The following is an 18411-nucleotide window of genomic DNA, read 5'->3' as shown; positions in this document are numbered from 1 at the left end:
TAATAATACTATATAAATCCTGTATAATAATAATAATAATAATAATAATAATAATAATAATAATAATAATAATAATAATAAAAAACAAATCCTGTATAATACTCGTTCTCGCTGGTAAAAAAAAACAAAACAAAAAAAACACCCTCTTGGTGATCTCTACTTTCTTAAAACATAGGGAAAAGAATCCCGGCATCTGATTTTGATGATCTTTGTGAAAGAGGAAACTGAAACTAATATATGAGGTCACATGATTTCTCTGAAGTTACAGTATGTACTTCTAGGAAAATGAAACTCTAAAAAGCCTATAACACTGTGCCGGGTATAAAGAGGAGGATCACATCACTGGGAATGCAGAGAGATCAGCACACACAGTAGGTGGATTCAACACAAATGGATCTCATTTTATGATATGCTGTTTGATTTTTTTTTGCATTGTGTTTATAGTTATTCCATCACTGGAGAGCACAGCAGACAGAGTAGAATACAAATACAAATAGAACTTATTTTATGTTACATTATTGCTTGTTTTTTGTTTCTTTTCTGGATTTTTATTTTATATTCGTGTGATTTGACCATAACTGAGAATATAAAGAGCATAGCGGACAGGGGTACAATTGCCACGCCTACCCTAGGGTCACACCTGTGTGGGTTTGCAGCCTGAGTTTGTGTAGCTACAGCAGCCCATTCATCTGAACAAGTGACAAGCTGTGATTCTCGCACCTGCAACCGTCCACACAGTGTGACCCTAGGCTGCTTTCACACTGCAAATACACATATGCATTTTTGCAGCATGTAAGATGCATTAACCACTTAACCACTTCAGTACCGAACCATTATGCAGGTAAAGGACCTTGCGGCACTGCGGCACTTAAACTGACAATTGCGCGGTCTTGCGACGTGGCTCCCAAACAAAATTGGCGTCCTTTTTACCCCACAAATAGAGCTTTCTTTTGGTGGTATTTGATCACCTCTGCGGTTTTTATTTTTTGCGCTATAAACAAATATAGAGCAACAATTTTGAAAAAAAATAAATATTTTTTACTTTTTGCTATAATAAATATCCCCCAAAAATATATAAAAAAATGTTTTTTTCCCTCAGTTTAGGCCGATACGTATTCTTCTACATCATTTTGGTAGAAAAAAAATCGCAATAAGCGTTTATCGGTTGGTTTGCGCAAAAGTTATAGCGTTTACAAAATAGGGGATAGTTTTATTGCATTTTTATTATTTTTTTTTTTTATTATTATTACTAATGGCGGCGATCAGCGATTTTTTTCGTGACTGCGACATTATGGCGGACACTTCGGACACTTTTGACACATTTTTGGGACCATTGTCATTTTCACAGCAAAAAATGCAATTAAAATGCATTGTTTACTGTGAAAATGACAATTGCAGTTTGGGAGTTAAAGCGGAGGTTCACCCTTAGAGAGAACTTTTCCCACTTAGATTCCTGCTCGTTTTCTCTAGGGGAATCGGCTATTTGTTTTAAAATATGAGCAGTACTTACCCGTTTACGAGATGCATCTTCTCCGTCGCTTCCGGGTATGGGTCTTCGGGAATGGGCGTTCCTTCTTGATTGACAGTCTTCCGAGAGGCTTCCGATGGTCGCATCCATCGCGTCACGATTTTCCGAAAGAAGCCGAACGTCGGTGCGCAGGCGCAGTATAGAGCCGCACCGACGTTCGGCTTCTTTCGGCTACGAGTGACGCGATGGATGCGACCGTCGGAAGCCTCTCGGAAGACTGTCAATCAAGAAGGAACGCCCGCTCCCGAAGACCCATACCCGGAAACGACGGAAGAAGATGCATCTCGAAAACGGGTAAGTACGGATCATATTTTAAAACAAATAGCCGATTCCCCTAGACAAAACGAGCAGGAAGCTAAGGGGAGATTTTTTTTTTTTTTTTAAATGGGTGAACTCCCGCTTTAACCACAAGGGGCGCTGACGGGGTTAAGTGTGACCTCATCTGTGTTTCTAACTGTAGGGGGGTGTGGCTGTAGGTGTGACATCATCGATTGTGATTCCCTATATAAGGGATCACACGATCGATGACGCAGCCACAGTGAAGAACGGGGAAGCTGTGTTTACACTCACCTCTCCCCGTTCGTCAGCTCCGGGGACCGATTGCGGGACTCCAGTGGTGATCGGGTGCGCGAGTCCCGCGGCCATGGTCACGGAGCTTCGGACCGAGTCGCGTGCAAGCGCCCGTGACCCCACGGCTGGGCTTAAACGGCAACGTACAGGTACGTTGATGTGCCCAGCCGTGCCATTCTGCTGACGTATATATCAGCGTGAAGGGGTCCTTAAGTGGTTAAGGGGAGCTCTCCAACAAATAATTACACCGGCGCTTCTTCGAGCGCAAAATACGCTAGACACACCACTGTTTTGCTAAATTAAGTGTGTGCGGCGTAGATTACGCCCTGTGCGCTTCTGTTGGTTTCATGGTGTAAAATTACACTTTATTAAAGGTGCCCTAATTTTAGACAAGCCGTGTAAAGGTCAGCTAAAGCAACACCATTAAGGAAGAGCTAAGCACACACACTTGTAGGACTACAATCTGTATGCCAACATGCCAGGGGCATCCATGCCCATATCTATAATAGTGACTTTAGTAACCGAGGGTACCCCCTCTTCTGAGGGAACAGCAGTCAGGAGACGCCTCGCAGAATGCATCTTTGCACAGTAAACACACACCTTAATCATGGCACAATGAGAATGCATGCATGCACACCCACTGTGGTCCCTAGCACAGACACATCACATGCACATCTAATTGGATTACATCCAAGTACCCCCAATGGTACTTGGGAGCAGTAACACCCTGCCACGGCTCCAATTATGTCACTGTGCATTCATACACCATTCACATGGACCTGGGATCACTTCTCCCTGGTCCTGGGGATCCCGTCTCCACCAAAACTGAGGGTGACACCCTTATTTAATCAGAAATGCCACCCCCACATTCACACATCATTCACACACATGAAACAAATCATAAGTACAGTATACTAAAAAAAAAAAAAAAAAAAAAATCAAAAGTACCCCCAAAAATTTACGGCCGCGGCGTAAGCTACGCCTGGGCCCGCCCACGGCCACGGCCAACCAGGGGAGACTCCTGGGGGGGGGTGAGCAGGGGAAGGAGGAGCCTCCTGGGGGGGGTGAGCAGGGGAAGGAGGAGCCTCCCCTGGTGACTGTCCTCTTGCTGGCCTGCCCTCCAAGGCCACTGCTATCCTGGTCAGACTGAGAGTGAGGGCAGCCGTATTGGCCTGGACAGCCCGGGTGTTGTCCTGGACAGCCTGGGTCAGGGCACTCACCTCCTGGGCCACGCCTGTTGTGGCGGTCTGCAGGTCACAAATGCATGTGATGACCGCCAAGGAGTTTGTGGCCACATCAGTGAGTGACTCCTTAATTGAACCCAGGCTGTCCTCCATCTGGGTCAGAGTCTGTTTGATCTGAGCCAGATGGCGGGTCTGCCGGGCATTGTCCCTCTGCAGACTGGCCGGCAGACGCTCGGCCACCCCCCTGGTCTCATGGGTCGCCATCCTGCCTGCAGCTGAGTCTTGTGGCCTGGGAGGAGGGGACAGAGAGACCCTTGTGGGTGGAGGCCTGTTGGGGGAGGAGTGGGAGGGGCTACCCCTGATGGTGGCCTGACTGCTGCCAGCCTCAGGGGTAAACAAATCCGAGGCCAAAAGGACTTCCCTGGCAATGTCCATATCTTCATCCTCAGCCTCCACCCCCTCATCCTCTCCCCCCTCATCCTCCTCATGAGGGGAGGTGTGGCCACTCCCCTCCCCTGGGGACTCCTGCCATTCTTGGGACTCTTCTGCAGCCTGTTGTCCTGGGGATGGTGCATCCTGGCCTGATGGCCCAGCAACCTCCTGGCCTGATGGCCCAGCAATCTCCTGGTCATCTGTGGAGGTCACAAAACATTCACAGGTTGGAGGATCCACACACTTGGCACATATTCCCTTCCCCCACCCACACATGCTAATCACCAGATAGAAAAACCCAAAAATTACCTGTCCTCACAGGAGAATCAGATTGAAAGCCAGGCAGGCCCACCACCTGCTGTGGGTGGAAACACCGGGCCACTGCCCATTCCTCCTCACTCAGCCTGACGGGGCAGGGTGGTCCTCCTCCAGTGCCCATGGCATGGGCATTGATCTTGGCCATCTTGTCACGGACCAGGCTCTTAAGATCGTTTATCTTCTTTTGAATCCCACTGGGGGTCCTCGTCTCCCCCCCCCCCCCCCCGCCGCATTGATCTGATCTGTGATTTTTTTGAATGATCGCCTTCCTCCTGGCCGGGGGGGTGTTCCGGCTCTCAGGGCCATGCAAATAACACCCATATCGGGTGATGGCCCTAGCAAGAATCTTCTTTTCTGCGACAAAAAAATTTAACTTCCTGCGCTTCGGTGCCATAACAACCAACACTCAGCACCAACAAAAAACAAACACAACAAACAAACACAAATACTCACAGGACAAACACACACAAAAAGCAAACACAACAAACAAACACAAATACTCACACAACAAACACATACAAAAATCAAACCACACAAGCAGACACCTAATACAAATTCAAAAACAAACACGGAAAAAACAAACAGAAAATACACTCAGAAAAAAAACAATCAGAAAAAACACACAGAAAATACAATCAGAAAAAAAAACACAGCTACTACACTCTACTACTCCTCCAAAACTTTTATCTAACACTAAACTCACCAACACACACCAACAGACGACAGAGCAGAAGCAACTTGCTCTAGGAAGGGGAAAACAGGGATGTACTTTTGCAAGGGAAGTGTGTTTGTCTGGGGCTATTTAAGCACAGGGCGATTCTCAAACTAAGTACGCTTGGCCTTTTACCTATCTCACTGATTGCGCCGAGCCGAGTTCTGCACATGCCCAGTGAGGTGCAGATTCGTGCGCGCATGCGCAGTACGGCCGGCCCTTCATTTGCATGGGGTCACGGCTCATTACAATGGAGCACGCCCACTTCCTTCCCACTTGCAATAACCCCGCCTTACGCCTTGGGATTTAAGTTACGCTTGCGCAATTTTGGGCGCAAATGCGCTGTGGATACGGCACTTACGACACAAAATTAAAGCGGGGGTTCACCCTATGAACGCAAAAAAATTTTTTTTTTTCTTCAACAATAAAATCAGGCATTGTAGCGCGAGCTACAGTATGCCTGTCCCGATTTTTTTACCCCCGTACTCACCTTGTACTCGTACATCGAAGATACCGGGGAATGGGCGTGCCTATGGAGACGGAGGATGATTGACGGCCGGCTCTGGCGCGTCACGCTTCTCCGGAAATAGCCTAAATAGGCTTGGCTCTTCACGGCGCCTGCGCATAGCCTGTGCGCAGGCGCCGTGAAGAGCCGAGACCTACTCCGGCTGTCTTCGGGGAGAGTGACGTGCCAGGGCCGGCCGTCAATCATCCTCCCTCTCCATAGGCACGCCCATTCCCCGCGGGAGCCGAAATCTACAATGTACGATTACAAGGTGAGTCCGGGGTTAAAAAAATCGGGACAGGCATACTGTAGCTCGCGCTACAATGCCTGTCTCGATGGTAAAATCATGTGAGTGAGGGTGAACTACCGCTTTAAGGCGCCGTAACTTAAATGACATACGTTTTGAGTAACTTAATTTGCGCCGCTGTTTGTGAATCTGGCCCTGTGTGTCTTGGGCCTGAATCCAAAGTAACACCACCTCAGGGGTCCCCAGGCATACAGCTCACAAAGAGCACCGTTCCGCCAAATTCCAGGGCCCATGATCGGTAGGCAAGAGGCCAGCATTCAGTCCCCTCCAATAGCCTCTGTCCCGGGTGAGCCTGTCACAACCACGATCACTATTATCATTGTCCCCAACTATACCCAACCAATGTGTGACAGACTCACCCGGGACATCCCCGGACCCTCTCATCCTATGTCCACTAGGGGCATAGGATGACTGAGAAATTATATTGTGGACTACCTGAGATGGGATTATTATGTAATTATTATCCACAATATATTCCAGGATATCTGTAAAGAACTATTTACTGTTTGTTGATTCTGAACTCAACGGGTTAATTGTAAGAGTGACTCATTAATACTGTTGGGACACATACTGTTAGATACTAATGTCCTCACCTCCAGCCATCTGTCTGTTCTCTGTGCTAATTGACCCTGCTATTGTGTGAAGATGTCCTGTGTTTACACTTATGATAATGTGTATTGTATAGCAGGTGAGCGAGGAGATGTGACGTCTACCCTGAAAGGTCATATCTCTGAGTCACCTCATCTGGGTAAATGATTAGTTAATTAGCTCATGTTAATTTATGTTCTGGTTACCTCCTCTAACTGTATAAAAGGTTGTATTCTTGGTTCTATTAAACACTCCGGCCCAGATTCACGTAGCACTTACCCCGAAGTATCTCGAGATACGCCGCGTAAGTGTAAATGTCCGCCGTCGTATCTGTGCGCTGTGCCCACAGAACTAGATACGCCTGAAAATAGGCTTCCTACGACCGACGTAAGTTTCCTACGCCGTCGTATCGTGGGCGCATATTTACGCTGGCCGCAAGGGGCGCTTCCATTGATTTACGAATCAAATATGCAAATGAGGGAGATACGCCGATTCACGAACGTACTTGCGCCCGGCGCATTCATATACGCGGTTTACGTAAGTCCTACGTCCGGCTCATAAATCCTCATAAAGCAGGGGTAAGTCATGTTAAGGTATGGACCAGGGAACTGCCGTCGTATTTTACGTTGTTTAAGTAGTAGTACGTGAATAGGGATGGGCGTAGGTTACGTTCACGTCGTAGGCAGTGTTTCGACGTATCTTAAGGAGTATTTCCGACGTGATTCCGAGCATGCGCACCGGGATGCGTCCACGGGACGGCGCATGTGCCGTTTGTTCGGCCCTTCATTTGCATGGGGTCACGCTTCATTTAAATGGATCACGCCCACCTTCCACCTACGTTGAATTAGGCGGGCTTACGCCAACAAATTTACATTACGCCGGCACAACATAGGGAGCGAGTGATTGTGAATACTGTGCTTGCCTCTCTGTGTTACGTCGGCGTAGCGCATATCAGATGCGCTACGCCGGCATAAAGATGTGCTCAGGTATGTGAATCCGGGCCTCCATGTTCAGTACACAAACAAGTCTCGTCTCGTTGTGTGCTTGAGAGCAGCTGGAATATCTGATATCTATATCCAGACTGATAGGAAGCGCTATATGACGGAAGCACGGAAGCGGAGTGTGGGACGTTACATTACACAATGTAAATAACTCTTTTACAGAAAAAAATTCTAAATATCCCTTCGGAGAAAGTTATGGCCAAATTATTGGGCCCTCAGCTAGAAGTGGAAAATTACTCCAGAGCAGTGCTTCTCAACCTTGGTCCTTGAGTACCCCCAACATGCCATGTTTTCAGGTTTTCCTTTATCTTGCACAGGTGCTTTAACCACTTCATTACTGGGCACTTAAACCCCCTTCGTGCCCAGACCAATTTTCAGCTTTTAGCGCTGACGCATTTTGAATGACAATTGCGCGGTCATACAACACTGTACCCAAATTATATTTTTATCATTTTTCCCCCACAAATAGAGCTTTCTTTTGGTGGTATTTGATCACTTCTGCGATTTTTATTTTTTGCGCTATAAACAAAAAAAGACAGAAAATTTGGGAAAAAAACACAATATTTTTTACTTTTTGTTATAATAATATCCCATTTTTTTTAAAATAAAAATTTCCCTCGGTTTAGGCCGATACGTATTCTTCTACATATTTTTGTTTAAAAAAATCGCAATAAGCGTATATTGATTGGTTTGCGCAAAAGTTATAGCGCCTACAAAATAGGGGATAGATTTATGTTTTTTTTTTTTTTTTACTAGTAATGGCGGCGATTTGCGATTTTTTTTTTTGTCAGGCCATATTGCGGCGGACGTATCGAATACTTTTGACACAATTTTGGGACCATTAACATTTATACAGCGATCAGTGCTATAAAAATGCACTAATTACTGTATAAATGTGACTGGCAGAGAAGGGGTTAACACTAGGGGGCGAGGAAGGGGTTAAATGTATTCCTTGGGTGTGTTCTAACTGTGGGGGGAGGGGACTGACTGGGGGAGGTGACCGATGCTGTGTTCCTTTGTAAAGGGACACAGATCGGTCTCCTCTCTCCCTGACAGCACGTGGAGCTCTGTGTTTACACCCCGTCATTACACACAGAGCTCCAGCGGCGCGCACGGGGAACAACAACAGGACGTCCAGGGACGTCCACCCGGCACTTGAGAGCCGCACTGTGGACGTCTTTTGTCCATAGCGCGGATCCCAAGTGGTTTTCAATGGCTTGGTATTTTGGAAAGCTATTTTACTTAAGAGAAATTCTTAAAAACATGGCCTGCTGGGGGTACCTGAGGACAGGGATGAGAACCGCTGGTCTAGAGATCAGCTGCATAAATAAAAGAGGAAATGAAGTGGAAATGATGAAATGTGATAATAACATCTATTACTGTTTTCTTGAGAAGTAATCATCATAACTCTTCCGTATATAACTGACTCTCTCTGTATGTTTCATCCAGGAGGACAAGTCACCCCGCAGATTACTATGAAACTGCTTTTCCAGGTGAGATTCTGAAGATTTATTGGATTTTTTTTTAAACTTCTCTAAATGCTGATCATCCATTTCCTTTCTGAATACTGAATGTGATAAATCCACATAAACAAGCAGGATATCTGAAGACGTAGAGCAGGGGGTCTCCAAACGTTCTAAAGAAAGGACCTGTTTACTGCCCTATAGAACCTGGGGGGGGGGGGGAGGGGGCAGGACTGTGGCCCAGGGGAGTAGAAAATGGAATAGAGAATTTTGTCCCATTGATGGTGGCAGTGAAAAGAATAATTTTCTTTTGTGTCAGTGGAAGGAATAGTGTCTCAAGGGCCAAATAAAGGCAAGCAAAGGGCAGCATCCGGCCACGATTTGGAGAGCACTGTAGAGGTTCGATAAGAAGGGTTGGACAGCTTTTAGCCCTGGTTCACACTGGGTACGATTTGAGATGCGATTTGACATGTCAAATCGCATCTCAAATCGGCGGCAATTGTCGGCAATGGCACTGTCCTAATCAGTGCGACGCCGCATCTGCGATTTCAAAAAGTAGTTCCTGTACTACTTTTTGCGATTTCGGGCCGCGATTTACATTAAATTGCGGGCGAAATCGCGGCAAAATCGCGCCCGCGAAATCGCGGTAAAATCGCGCATTTTACCGCGATTTTGAATTCTCAGCAGTGTGAACCTAGGCTGAAAGATGTTTTGGAGTTTGTTCACAGGAGGAGTTTTCTTTCCTTGAGGAGCAAAGTCTGAGGCCCCGTACACACGTCCGAGGAACTCGACGTGCCAAACACATCGAGTTCCTCGTCGAGTTCTGTGTTGAAGCCGCCGAGGATCTCGGCGGGCCGACTTTCCTCATTGAACAACGAGGAAATAGAGAACATGTCCTCAATTTGGCCCGACGAGTTTCTCGTCGGCTTCCTCGCTGAAAAGTGTACACACGACCAGCTCCGATCGAGTTTCTGGCTGAATTCTGCCGAGAAACTCGGTCGTGTGTACGGGGCCTAACACTCCCTACATGGTCATCATGGACAATCTGTTTACCCAATGATATTCCACTCTACCGATGTACATTTACCATAGGCGTGCACACAGTGTGTGCCAGGTGTGCCCTGTCACACCCTAATCACCCTGTGCAGCACAGATTCCCCCTACTGCCCTGTTTCCCCCCCTCCTTCTCCCCACAGCGCTTCCGGCTTCCCATCTCTCCTGTCCCTCCAGCTGTTGCTGCGGGGATGTTTAAGGATGAGTGGGGGAAGGGGCCGGTAAATATGTAACTTACCGGCCCCTTCCCTTTCATTGTGAATGATCGGTACTATGTCTTTGATCTTTGGGGTGCACACCCTAATGCAATAGGCTGCGTACACCTATGACATTTACACAAGGTGAACACGTAGGTCTGTTCCTATGGAAGAGGGAGAGGGGAGCACTGGAATTGACCTACCTCATTACAGGTAGTAGGACTCAATGGACAACTGAAAAAAAAAGGAGGGCAACTACAGTCTGACTTTAGGTGGCAGTCTGTGTCTCTCGCTGATGGTGTAGTCTCGCCTCGGGACATAAGAACCATAGAAAGTTCAGTTTGTATTAGGGAACCCCTTTAATGGGAGTTGGTTTTGTGGGACAGACTCCTCAGGGGAGTAAACTTCAGACTTGCCCCACTACAGATGGTTCATGTCAAATATGAAATGAGGGCAATTTACCAAATATTCAGACAGGTAATGGGTTGAGGACAGGCCAAAGGTTGAGGTGGGTAGCAGGCAGATGTTGGTAAACACTAACGGGTAATGTCATAACCAAGAAAATCAGACAGTGGAGTGGCAGGAATCTGGAGCAGGGTACTTGGCACAGGAAGGTACAGGAACACCATCTATCCCCACTGCCTAACAGTGCAGCGAAAGAAGTGAGCAACCTTGATGGCCATACATACACAGGAGATTTTATCTGCCCCGGGTCTGCATGGACTCAGGGCCGATCCTAGGCAGGGTGCGTGGGGTGCTCAGCACCCAGGCACCTCAGAGGTGGGGCGCCGAAGCTCCAAAGTGCTCCCCTCCCTCCTTTTTGTCTGTGTCCAGAGGCGGAGCGCATGTAGCGGGTGCTGCGGTTCCCCATCCCGCTTGCTTTCTCCACTGGCAACTGACAAGAGCGCATACCTTCCGCTGTCCCCAGAATCCGGGCTGGGTACCACAGCGGAGCCTAGTACCGGAACACGTTCCGGCACTAGGCTCCACTAATTAATTCTGTCCGGTGTGCATGTAGCAGTCTCCTGTCTGCCCCCCGCCCCCTCTGCGTGTGTTGGCTCTTCTCCCATAGGTGGTGTGATGAGAGGCTTATGGGTTGGCCGGAGCTGCTGCCAATCATCCGGTGCACTCCCAGAAATGCTCTCCGAGTGCCACCCTCCAAGTAACCAAAGATGCCACGTATGCCCCACCCCCCTGTAATGTGCTTCTGCTCCCAGCGCACCCGAGCTACAGGGATCTATTGGACAAGTACTGATCTATGGGGACATCTGATGTGGGGGCTCTGATGGGGAACACCTCCTGGGGGGGCAGGGCTGATCCTAGTGTCACAGACGCCTGGGTGCAGAAATATTTCTGGCGCCCCCACATGTTGAGAGACTGCAGACATAGTACAGGCGATGGTCAGAGACTGCAGACATGATACAAGAGATGGTCAGAGACTGCAGACATGATACAAGAGATGGTCAGAGACTGCAGACATAGTACAGGAGATGGTCAGAGACTGCAGACATAGTACAGGAGATGGTCAGAGACTGCAGACATAGTACAGGAGATGGTCAGAGACAGCAGACATACTACAAGAGATGGTCAGAGACTGCAGATATAATAGAGGATATGGTCAGAGACTGCAGACATACTACAGGAGATGCTCAGAGACTGCAGATATACTACAGGAGATGCTCAGAGACTGCCCCTATGGTCTCCAGCTGCTCCGCTCTCCTCCTCTGACAGGAGGGAGGGAGGATGGACTTGGGCAGGAAACACAGCGGTGGTGGCGGCACCGTCTCTCCTCCTCTGATCTGCTCCTGTCAGTTGCCGGTAGAGAGAGCTGCCTCTGGAAGAGGAGAAGGAGGTGGAAGGGAAGCACTCTGGCACTTCAGCTCCCCCACCTCTGTGGCGCCTGGGTGTGTTGCACCCCATTCACCTGCCCAGGATCAGCCCTGGGGGAGCTCTGATGGGGGACACCTGCTGGGGGGGGCTCTGATGGGGGACACTAATGAAGACTTCTTAGGGGAGCAGCTCTGAGTCGTAGCCATAGAAACATTTGTAAATGGGAGGAGTTAGTAAGATGACCACGGCCATGTGGGGGCGCCAGAAATATTTCTGCACCCAGGCGTCTGTGACCCTAGGATCGGCCCTGCATGGACTGGTTCTGTCTTTGTCTATAGACAAGTTCCTGATCCATTAATCCATCATTGTAAGCTCTGTGTAACACACAAGTCTGTATTCTGGTTTATCCCCCATGACACCCTGCACTGTGTAAAATTATACCAAGAAGATACAATATTGCCTCGTTTCCACTGAGCGGATCGGTTTGGTACGGTACGATATTTGGGTGTTTCCATTATGAAAGTGTGCCATAAAACCGTAACGTCCCGGACCATTCTGGGTCCTGCGTCAGATGTGGGGCCATAGAAAATGGAACGGTTCGGTTAGGGCGGAGCTACAATACATTCCACTGATTGGTGGACGCGCTAGGCATTTTTTCTAAACCTTGTATGGTCCCTGACGGTCCGACTTGCAGTGGAAACGCTCATCAGAATAGACCGAACCATTCTAACCGTTCCAAAATTTACTGACCCGAACCGTTCCGTTCAGTGGAAACGAGGCATATGTGTATTTTTGGATAGTCTTTATTAAGCATTTGGTATCAATAAAATGACTGTTGTAACATTTTATATGTTGTAGGTTGCACTGGTATCCTGCATACATTTCCTGCACGCTCAGCCCACAGGTAAGTGGCTATTTAAATATTTTTAAAGTATATTTCCAAATGTACCTCATTCAAATCCAGACTAATTATCAGAACCCAACAAAGATACGTACACTGAATTCTTAGTTCTCCATTATTTCCTTTCTCCACTTTGTCTCACTACTCAATACAGAGACACATATACCGTGTTTCCCCGAAAATAAGCCCGGGTCTTATATTAATTTTGGCAGCCAAAAACATGGTAGGGCTTATTTTCGGGGTAGGGCTTACTATTGTGTGGACTTCTCTACCCCTCTCCCTCTCTGCCTGACAGGAATCCCGTGTGAAGTAAAGTAAAATGTATTGCGTCACATACCTTATTATAGCGCTGCTCCTGGCTTCCATAGCCTGCCTGAGCTCTCTTCCACGAGCCAAACTTTGCAGAGGGAGGGGGGCCGACATCCCCCACTGACAGGAGAAGGAGATCTGAGTGCCGCTCTGGGCTTTCTATAGCCAGTTTGAGCTCTCCGCCGAGCATTGCAGAGGCAGGGGGGTGGACATCCCCCACTGACAGGCAGGAGAAGGAGGAGAGAGTGCCGTTCTGGGCTTCCATAGCCCGCCTGTACAATCTTCCGCAAGCCGAGCATTGCAGAGGGAGGGGGGCGGACATCCCCCACTGACAGGCAGGAGGAGAAGGAGGAGAGAGTGCCGTTCTGGGCTTCCATAGCCTGCCTGTACAATCTTCCCCAAGTCGAGCATTGCAGAGGGAGGGGGGGGGGTCGAGATCTCCCGCTGACAAGCAGGAGAAGAGGAGGAGACAACCACGTCAAACTAGGTCATATTTTCAGGGTAGGGCTTATATTGCAGCCCTCTCTGAAAATCCTGCTAGGTCTTATTATTGGGGTAGGTCTTATTTTTGGGGAAACACGGTAGTACAATATACTGTATTATACACATATGTCTATAATGTGCATCAGAGGTGTACCCTAATGCAAAAGTTGACCTGGGGCCCCCCCACTACCACCCACCGCTTCCATTGCATGCCAAGATACTCCCAGCTAGTGCTACTAACACAAAGACGCTTTGTCATTGTATGGTGGCTGTGTCTCCCCTGCGGCACGTGCACACAAGATGGGGGCAGGGGGGCCACACTCTGAGCTTCCTGGGTGAAAGTGGTGGGTTTGTATATATATAAAAAAAAAAAAGATACCCAGAGGGCCTGGCCTTGACCCGCCCAGAATGAGCAGACCCTCTAACTTCCAGATTCACATACAAACCCATTGCTTTCACCCAGCAACTCAGAATGTGGCCCGCCTGCCCCCACCTTGTGTGCACGGCTGACCAGGGTGGATCAGGGCTAAACAGGGCAAGGAGAGGCTGTGTTTCCGATGCTTCAGTTTATGAATGGAGAGAAGCTTCTCTATTCATTTCAGCTGAGGCTGCTGAGAAAGGGACTGGGGAATCTATGGGCCAGATTCTTGTAGATCCTGCGGTGGCGTCGCGTAAGCCATTTACACTACGCCGCCACAACTTACAGGAGCAAGGGCCGTATTCCTCAAACACTTGCTCCGTAATTTGCGGCGGCGTAGTGTAATTGGCCCGGCGTATCCCCGCGTAATTCAAAGGGGACGACTTGTATTGAAATTAAGCGCGCCCCCGTTTCGATCGAACTGCGCATGCGCCGGGCTAAAAATAGCCCAGTGCGCATGCTCCAGTTCTCGGCGGAAAACTCCAATGACGCCGACGTGTGCGTCATTGACGTAAAGTCGTATTCAAGAACGACTTAGGAAAACGACGTACCCGACGGGAAAAGACGACGCGGACCCGATGCCATACTTAACATGGCATACGGCGGACTGGCGTAAGGTTACCTCTCATATAGCAGGGGTAACCTTACGCTTACGCAAACGACGGCTATGCGACGCAAATTCGTTCGGGAATCGGCATATCAGGCTCATTTGCATAAACAAATGAGACCTGAACGTAAACGCCACCTAGCGGCCGGCGTTGTATTGCATTTAGGATCCGACGGTGTAAGTGATTTACACCAGTCGGATCCTAGTCTAATTCCGGCGTATCTTGTTTTGTGAATACAAAATAATGATACGCCGGCGGGAAATTCGAATTACGCCGATGTATCAGTAGATACACCGTCGTAACTCTTCTGAGAATCTGGCCCTGTGTCTTTAGTCCCTTTCTCTGTCTTAAAGGGGAGATGTCAGAGGTCTGTTAAGACCCATGGCCCAGATTCAGGTAGAATTTGCCCATCTGTTACGGAGGCGCAGGGCAGCGTTTTTGCCCTGCGCCCCCGCAAATTTACTGTGCTACCCGCAATTCACGGAGCAGTAGCTCCGTAAATTGCGTGTGCGCTGTGTAAACTTGCCCTGCGTAAGGGCGCCTAATGTAAATGATCCCGTAGGGGGCGGGAATCATTTAAATTAGGCGCGCTCCCGCGCCGAGCATAGAGCGCATGCTCCGTCGGGAAACTTTCCCGACGTGCATTGCGGCAAGGACGTCATTTGCTTCAAAGTGAACGTGAATGGCGTCCAGCGCCATTCACGAATCACTTACGCAAACGACGTAGATTTCAAATATCGCGACGCGGGAACGACGGGTATCCTTTAGCATTGGCTGTGCGTACGCAGGGCTCGCGCAACGTTGTGAATCGGTGTTAGTATGCAATTTGCATACTATACACTGAGCACAACGGGAGCGCCCCCTAGCGGTCATCGCTAGAATGCAGCCTAAGATATGCGTGGCATAAGAGCCTTATGCCACGCAGATTTTAGGCTGCAGTCGGCGTTACGATGTTCCAGGAGCATTCGTAACGCCGGGGCAAGTAAGCAATTGCGCTGCGTAACCTATGGTTAAACAGGCGCAATTGCTTCTTGAATCTGGGCCCCTGATATCTCTCCAAGGACCCCCAACAGGGCTAATTAAAAAAAAATTGCAATAAATATTTAAAAAAATAAAAACACACAATCCAATTCCCCCCCAAAAAGAAAAAAAAATCACTGTAAAAAAAAAATTGTAAAAAAATAAATAAAAATTCTGCCACTGTCACATGACATTAAAAAAAAGTATCGGTATTCAGTATCGGCGAGTACTTGTACTCGGTCTCAAAAAAGTGGTATCGGGACAACCCTAATGTACACATTTCTTAGTGTTATAAACGACAAAATACTAACCATCTCACAATGTAACAAATGGAGATCATGTGAAAGATATCCAGAATAAGGCTGATTGTGCGAAGGATTCATTTTTAGCGAATATTTGGTAATACAAAAATATATACTGCGCTCATTTGAAAATCTAAAGTAAAAAAAAGCTGCAACCAAAAGATGTTATACTACACCAAACAATATATAAACAGAGAGAAGGTCGCGCTAATATAGCATAAATAGCGCTGTGTGCTGAAAACAGCTAACAAAAAAGGTTTAAATGAAACAAATAATGGTGACTATAGGTGAATATACTGATTAGTAATTATATCAAAAATATAATACATTGATGCAAAATTATATATGTAAAAATCAGTGAACAGTAGCAAATAAATCGTGATCCAATATAGAGTCCACCATAAAGGAAAGAAAGTTCATAATGAATAATCTCCCAAGTGAAAGGTCAACGAAACATCCCAGGAATAAGGTGATGAGAAAGGCACTTCCACCAAGGTCACACACTGCCTCTTACAGAATTTCAATGATCTCTAAATTATAGGAGATCAAAAACAGCTTAAACGGAACCGCCGAGCTGCATGGACGCTTGACTCCTCAGCTCCCGCACAGACCGGAGATTCTATCACCGCAGCACTAACCCCCACAGTCTAGGGAACCCGGCTGGAACCTCCCGCAAAAGAAAAGAATACCGCCAACTGCGGAAACTCACAGACTTCTTCTCCTTCTCGCCGGGAGACCAAGTCCAAGATGGCGCCCGCGATCATTCCCCGCGCAGAGAGCGGGCATACACCGACCTGCCGGATGATGAGGACCCTCTATCTCAGCCATCATCAAGCTCCCTGGCTCCCGCATCATCCCCTGAGCCATCCTCCTCCTCTAACAGCCCGGCAAAAGCACGGATGCGCCTGGACACCGGAGCACAGGCTTCTGAGGTAAGCCCTGCGCTGGATAACCTCCTCAAGATGGCGCTGAAATGGGATACATGGGCAACAAAGTGGGCCACATTGAATGCCAAATGGGTGATATGACAATCACAGTTAATGATCTAGTGGATGCGCACAAACATGTTAAAGAGGAGCAGCAGTGGGTACGGGCCAAAATGGCGGACCTGGAAGACCGCTCGAGACGCAACAATGTAAAGATATGAGGAATACCTGAAACGATCGTTCCAGCCGACCTGAATGCATATGCGCGACAGATGATTTTGCCGATCCTGCCAGAGCTTCCGCAAGTAGAAACAATCATCGATCGCATCCACCGACTACCTAAGCCATCGCACCTTCCACCTGAAGTGCCCCGTGATACTCTTATGCAAATCCACTTCTATCATACCAAAGATATGCTGTTATCCAAAACAAGACGTCTCGACCACCTACCACCGCCCTACGCAAAATTGCAACTCTTCGCAACTCTTGCAACTCTTGGCTGACATTTCCCAATACACTCGCCAACAAAGGCGCCAACTCCAAACCATCACTAAACCGTTAAGCAATCACAAAATACCCTATCAGTGGGGATTCCCGACCAAACTTCTGGTTACCAGGAATGGAGTAAAACACAGTGTCGACACAGTGGAAGAAGGCGTTCTACTTCTCAAAAAATGGAAGCATCACCTCCGCTACATGCCTCAGGCAACACTACCTCGCTTTCCGACAGAGGGCGCCCCAGTGCTACCAAGTGATTATAAGGTTAGTGCACCTATTATGTTCATCTTACTTAAGCACTCCGGTTCAGTGCCTGCTCGTTGCAGTTTATCCATGAACTTTCACCCTCGACAGTGCTCAGTCGTTCATCTGGTATACTACTGACCCCCGTGTACCCCCACGGACCTCATTGCTAACTATCCTTGACTGTTTGTTAATCTCTGTTTCCCTCCCTCCCTGCATCCCTGGAGAGAACCTGATTTCTGAGGGCACGCTTTCCTGAGCTACAGAATACACAGACCACCTTCCGTTCCCCTGCTGTACCTCAAAACCTGACAAGAACTGTAAGTACCGCGCTTTCATTTTATTACCCTCAGCGCTTCACAAAATGCCAAAATTCCTGTCAATAAATGCAAAAGGACTAAATCACCCTGCTAAAAGATCATCTCTATGGAAGACAGCACAAAATTCTCTCTGCGACATTCTCTGTGTCCAGGAGACACACTTCAAAATAACAGCGGAGCCACAATGCTCCAACAAGCAATTTACGAACATCTTTAAAGCATCAGGTCCTGAGAAAAAAAATGGAGTCTTAATAGCCATCAAAAACTCGCTGTCATTTACGCTCCACGGCAGTCTAGCCGACACCAATGGACGATACTTAGCCTTGGACTGTTCCTTAAATAATACCAGGTATACCGTTGTGACGGTGTATGCCCCCAACAAGAAGCAAATTAGCTTCTTATCCAAGCTGATGAAAAAAAATTATTGTTTTAAGCAAGGACATCTCATTATCTGTGGAGATTTCAATATTGTTCCGGATAATTTGATTGACGCCTCGGCTCGCTCCAGTAGAATCCCATCGCCTATGGGCTCCTTTATCAGATCACATGATCTCTATGATGTTTGGAGGTGCCACCATACCACCAAGAGAGATTATTCCTTTTTTTCCCCCCGCCACAACTCATATACCCGGATTGACTATTTTTTTGGTAGACAAATGGTCCCTGCCCAAAGCCTCGTCATTGGAAATTTCTAC

General features: G+C 47.8%; 1 long non-coding RNA gene across 1 annotated transcript; it reads left to right on the top strand.

Annotated features, from left to right (window-relative positions):
* The first annotated feature begins 277 nt into the window (after positions 1-277).
* LOC120921680 lies at positions 278-12667 on the top strand. Its single transcript, XR_005744926.1, has 3 exons — positions 278-371; positions 8595-8638; positions 12547-12667. It is a non-coding gene; the product is annotated as an uncharacterized LOC120921680 (long non-coding RNA).
* The last annotated feature ends 5744 nt before the right edge of the window (positions 12668-18411 follow it).

Source organism: Rana temporaria, assembly GCF_905171775.1.
Source record: "Rana temporaria chromosome 2 unlocalized genomic scaffold, aRanTem1.1 chr2s, whole genome shotgun sequence".
In the NCBI taxonomy this organism is placed as follows: domain Eukaryota; kingdom Metazoa; phylum Chordata; class Amphibia; order Anura; family Ranidae; genus Rana; species Rana temporaria.
This window is presented reverse-complemented; position numbering and strand designations above follow the sequence as displayed.